Here is a 5,791-nt window from a genome sequence, read left to right on the forward strand (position 1 = left end):
GTTTCAGTGACCAATGATTCGGGTACCTCGAAAGGTAGCTCGAAGATACAAATCGTACGCACGCCCAGGCCCGAATGAGCGACTAAAACTTCGCCAATATGACCATCGGAGTGTCGGAACTGGAATCCTCGTTTGGCGACTTCAATGATCCTATCACATGCTGCGTCGTCGATCATCTTTAAGTAAAAAGGTGCTGCTCACGATTGATAAATGAATTCCAATAATCTCCGTGTAATTAAGATGCACTTCGTCCCTCAAGAAACGTTCGATTTCGAAAGCCTTCGGTCTTGCATACTCGTTACAGAACGTGAACTGTATCGTGGTTTTTCGGAAATTGTGTGCCATTGCGTTCGATTCAAACAGTAACACACGCGAGTGACGACGGTGTAAACACCGCTTATTCCGCGACCGTTCGTAGCCGAGACGTAAACAAGTGTGAGCTGCTCCGCGGCGAAAGGCGGACTGCGTCAACTGAGCTACCGAAGCACGACTCACGCCCGGTACTCACAGCTTTACTTCTGCCAGTACCTCGTCTCCTACCTTCCAAACTTTACAGAAGCTCTCCTGCGAACCTTGCAGAACTAGCACTCCTGAAAGAAAGGCAGAAGTAAAGCTGTGAGTACCGGGCGTGAGTCGTGCTTCGGTAGCTCAGTTGGTAGAGCACTTGCCCTCGAAAGGCAAAGGTCCCGAGTTCGAGTTTCGGTCGGGCACACAGTTTTAATCTGCCAGGAAGTTTCATATCAGCGCACACTCCGCTGCAGAGTGAAAATCTCATTCTGGAAACATCCCCTAGGCTGTGGCTAAGCCATGTCTCCCCATATCCTTTCTTTCAGGAGTGCTAGTTCTGCAAGGTTCGCAGGAGAGCTTCTGTAAAGTTTGGAAGGTAGGAGACGAGGTACTGGCAGAAGTAAAGCTGTGAGTACCAGCCGTGAGTCGTGCTTCGGTAGCTCAGTTGGTAGAGCACTTGCCCGCGAAAGGCAAAGGTCCCGAGTTCGAGTCTCGGTCGGGCACACAGTTTTAATCTGCCAGGAAGTTTCATATCAGCGCACACTCCGCTGCAGAGTGAAAATCTCATTCTGGAAATTTCAGTTAGTTACATAATTATCTAGGATTAACGTTTTTAGCATGGGGTAACACAATATGATTAAGTACAACGATCAAGTTGTTGGTTGAGCGTAATGAGTTGCGTCTCTATCCAGTAATGAGGTTTTGTTGAGACGGTGGTTCGCGTCTTAACACTTCCAATTTTTTTCCCTAACATTCGCGTTTTTATTAGGTTCTGATACTTCACTATTAGTTTAATAAAAGTATATGCTATAATATTTGATTTTATGTAAATATAAGTTCACCTTTTTTTGAGGGGTGACACTGTTCGGTTGGCTTAATCTACAGGACAGCTTGCGCTACTTGTATAAAGATATTTTGCTCCTTTTTCTTTTACGCTTCGTAATTCACATGTTGCGAAGATTCTGCTGCTGGGTAGGAACTGTGATCAAGTAAGACTGACCTTGGGGTTTTACTAAAATGCGGGAATTATGAAATAATGTTTATCTTATGTGGAGAAGTATTCCGAATTTGTACCGCACTGTTTGTAATGGAATTTTTCTAAGCCTGTGTCTTTATTGATTGGGCATGGTACTTTCCTTTTCGTGGACGATGGAGGAAATGTGCTTTTAATAGAGCTAACGTGGGAATTTTACCCGCGCCCGTTGATTAAACAGTGTGATGTACGAACTAGAAACATCCCTTAAACTGCCGCTGGAGTGCGTTGCGATCTAGTATACCACTCTGGTGCCCACGTACCGTATGCACAAGTCGTATCGTTCCTGAGCGTTCAGCAGCAAGTTGAAGTTGGCACGCTCAACGTCAACGTTGGACAGCACGGTCCGTGTGCAGACGGCTTTACTGAAATCAAGGATCACGCTTCAACCTGAACGCCGTTGTCCACTGCGCTGTGGATCTCATGGAGGAACAGAGCGAACTGAGTTTCGCAGTATCTCTGTTTGCGGCATTCATGTCGATTTTTATAGAATAGATGGTTACTTTCCAAAAACGTTATAATTCTTGAGTATAAAACATGCTCCATAATTGTACAACAGATTGACGTCAACGATATAGCTCTATAATTGTGTGGATCTGTCTTACGGCCTTTCTTGAAAATGGGAATGACCTGTGCTTTTTCCAGTCGTTAGGTACCTTTCGTTGCTCAAGCGATCTACGATAAATTACTGCTGGAAGAGGAGCAAGTTCTCTCGCATAGCCTTTATATAATCTTCTAGGTCTCTCATCTGGTCCTGACGCCTTTCCACTACTAAGCGATTGTAGCTGCTTTTCAGTTCCGCGATGGGTTATCTCAATATCTGCCATTTCGATATTCGTACGACTATTCAAAGGAGGGAAACAAGAAGGAGAGTTTCACTCTGCAGCGGAGTGTTCGCTGATATGAAACTTCCTGGCAGATTAAAACTGTGTGCCGGACCGAGACTCGAACTCGGGACCTTTGCCTTTCGCGGGCAAGTGCTCTACCAAGGAAGGAAACAAGTTCGGACGATCGAATTCAGTATTTCGGCCTTCTCTCTGTTATATTCCGTTTCGGTGCCGATGTAGTCGCTGAGAGAATGGATACATGATTTTGACCCACGTACTGATTGTACATACGACCTAAATCTCTTAGGGTTTTTACTCAGGTCGGTTGACAACGTACTAATTTCAAAATCATTGAACGCTTCTCTCATTGCTCCCTTACGCTCATTTTCACTTCGTTCCGATACTGTTCGTCAGCTAGGTTTTTACTTCTCTTGAATCTGAGATGAAGTGCACTTTGTTTACGTGTGTGGAGCGTTCAGATCTGACAGTGGCCCGAGGTTAGACCGCACGGGATCGTGAGGACACACATACTCGTCATCAAGGTTCTAGTCGACCACACCTGACCATCACAAGAGAATTGCGGTATTGTGCACCAAGTATACCGTAACCCCTTCACATCTGTGCCTGATATTCCGGACCAAGTAATGGACTCGCTGCAATTCTATGTTATCCTGCACCACTAGCAGCAGCTAGACCAGATATCTACCGTCCCATGGCCAGATTTCCGTTACCATCACAACACAAGCGGCTGCAATTGTAGTGGTGCCGTGACTGGAAGCATGGATTGCTGATGAATAGCGGCGGCCGAGGGAGAAGTCCCGTTTCGGAGAGGCACAGCCATGTTATTCTTAGTGTCGTGGTGTAGCGTGTCAACGGTATGACTTCAGGTCAGTCTGGTAGTGATTGAGGGAACTCTAATAGCACAACGGTACTTCACACACATCCTGCGTTCTCATACGTCACGTCTCATGTGACAGTATCGTGGTGCCATTTTTGAACAAGTCTATGCTTGTCCCCACATGGCATTTGTCGCTATGAAACGTCTGCGGTTTTTTGAAGTACTTCCGTAGCTAGAAAGATCCTCAGATGTTTTCCCTCTAGAACATGTGCGGGACCACCTCGAACCCACACGTGGTACTGTTTGCCTGCAAGATCCTCAGATGTTTTCTCGATAGAACATGTGAGGGACCAACTCGGATGTCACCTACATTCCAGTGCCAGTATCCTAAATGTCAAGGACCACTTCTATCAGTTGTAAGCCCTCTCTCCTCAGGATAGGATACAATGGCTTAATGGCGCACTTTCCAACCGAATCAGTGCTTGGATCCAGGCCAGAGGGTATGCAACGTTATACTGATAGGTGGGGTACTGCTGTCAAGTTCTTAGTCAATTTGACTCGCTGTTGTAATCACTGAAATAACATTTTGTACCCTCGAGTCCATGAAGTTTCATTTCTTTGCCTGCTCACCTACTGCACCTTTGACTCTATTTGCAGGCGGTGTACATAGACGATTTCACGCATAGGGTAACGTGCAGTTGGCGACTTTTTACCGTTCACATTGTAGTGCATGTCGCTGAATGAATGTAGGAGGATATGGATGACTTAATAAAAATTGTACACTACTGGCCATTAAAATTGCTGCACCACGAAGATGACGCGCTACAGACGTAAAATTTAACCGACCGGAACACGATACTGTGATATAAAAATGATTAGCTTTTCAGTGCATTCACACAATGTTGGCGCCGGTGGCGACACCTACAACGTGCTGACATGAGGAAAGTTTACAACCGATTTCTCGTACACAAAACAGCAGTTCACCGGCGTTGCCTGGTGGAACGTTGTTGTGAAGCCTCGTGTAAGAAGGAGAAATGCGTACCATCACGTTTCCGACTTTGATAAAGGTCGGATTGTAGCCTATCGCGATTGCGGTTTATCGTATCGCGACATTGCTGCTCGCATTGGTCGAGATCCAATGACTGTTAGTAGAATATGGAATCGGTGGGTTCAAGAGGGTAATACGGAACGCCGTGCTGGATCCGGACGGCCTCGTATCACTAGCAGTCGAGATGACAGGCATCTTATCCGCTTGGCTGTAACGGATCTTGCAGCCACGTCTCGATCCCTGAGTCAACAGATGGCGACGTTTGCAAGACAACAACCATCTTCACGAACAGCTCGACGACGTTTGCAGCAGCATGGACTATGAGCTCGGAGACCATGGCTGCGGTTACCCTTGACGCTGCATCACAGACAGGAGCGCCTGCGACGGTGTACTCAACGACGAACCTGGGTGCACGAATGGCAAAACGTCATTTTTTCGAATGAATCCAGGTTCTGTTAACAGCATCATGATGGTCGCATCCGTGTTTGGCGTCAACGCGGTGAACGCACATTGGAAACGTGTATTCGTCATCGCCATACTGGCGTATAACCTAGCGTGATTGTATGGGGTGCCTTGGTCACCTCTGGTTCGCATTGACGGCAGTGGACGTTACATTTCAGATGTGTTACGACCCTTGGCTCTACCCCTCATTCGATCCCTGCAAAACCCTACATTTCAGCAGGTTAATGCACGACCGCATGTTGCAGGTCCTGTACGGGCCTTTCTGGATACAGAAAATGTTCGACTGCTGCCCTGGCCAGCACATACTCCTGATCTCTCACCAATTGAAATCGTCTGGTCAATGGTGGCCGAGCAACTGGCTCATCACAATACGCCAGGCACTACTCTTGATGAACTGTGGTATCGTGTTGAAGATGCATGGGCAGCTATACCTGTACACGCCATCCAAGATCTGTTTGACTCAGTGCCCAGGCGTATCAAGGCCGTTACTACGGCCTGAGATGGTTGTTTTAGGTACTGATTTCTCAGGGTCTATGCACCCAAATTGCGTCTGTCAGTTCTAGTATAATATATTTGTCCAATGAATACCCGTTTATCATCTGCATTTCTTCTTGGTGTAGCAATTTTAAAGGCCAGTAGCGTATTTGATTTGATGCACGGCAGCTTGCTCTAAATGAGGAAATACCTAAGATAACGCAGATCAGTAGGAAAAACAATCCTGTAATGTTCGAATACACCATTAGTGATGAGCTGCTTGACACAGTCATGTAAATTAAATATCTATTTGAAACGTTGCAAAGTGACATGGAATGTGGGAGGCACGTAATATCGGTTGTAGGGAAGGCGACTGTTCGACTGGGATTTATTAAGAGAACTCTAGGAAAGAGTGGCCCATTCCTGAGAATTGTTCTAGTGTTTGGGATCCACAGCATGTCGGATTAAAAGAAGACAAGTAATTGAGAAGTGTATCGCTAGATTTGTTAACGGTATGTTCTATCAACATGTGAGTATTACTTAAATGCTCTGTGAACTGAAATGGGAATCCCTGGAGGGAAGAAGACGTTCTTATCTCCAAA

The 5,791-nt window shown here is 46.1% G+C and overlaps 1 non-coding gene across 1 annotated transcript; it reads left to right on the forward strand.

Moving 5' to 3' along the window:
• Window positions 1-636: 636 nt before the first annotated feature.
• On the forward strand, window positions 637-711 carry Trnas-cga (transfer RNA serine (anticodon CGA)). The gene has a single exon. It is a non-coding gene; the product is annotated as a tRNA-Ser (tRNA).
• The last annotated feature ends 5,080 nt before the right edge of the window (window positions 712-5,791 follow it).

The sequence above is a fragment of the Schistocerca serialis genome, chromosome 3 (assembly GCF_023864345.2).
Source record: "Schistocerca serialis cubense isolate TAMUIC-IGC-003099 chromosome 3, iqSchSeri2.2, whole genome shotgun sequence".
NCBI lineage: Eukaryota > Metazoa > Arthropoda > Insecta > Orthoptera > Acrididae > Schistocerca > Schistocerca serialis.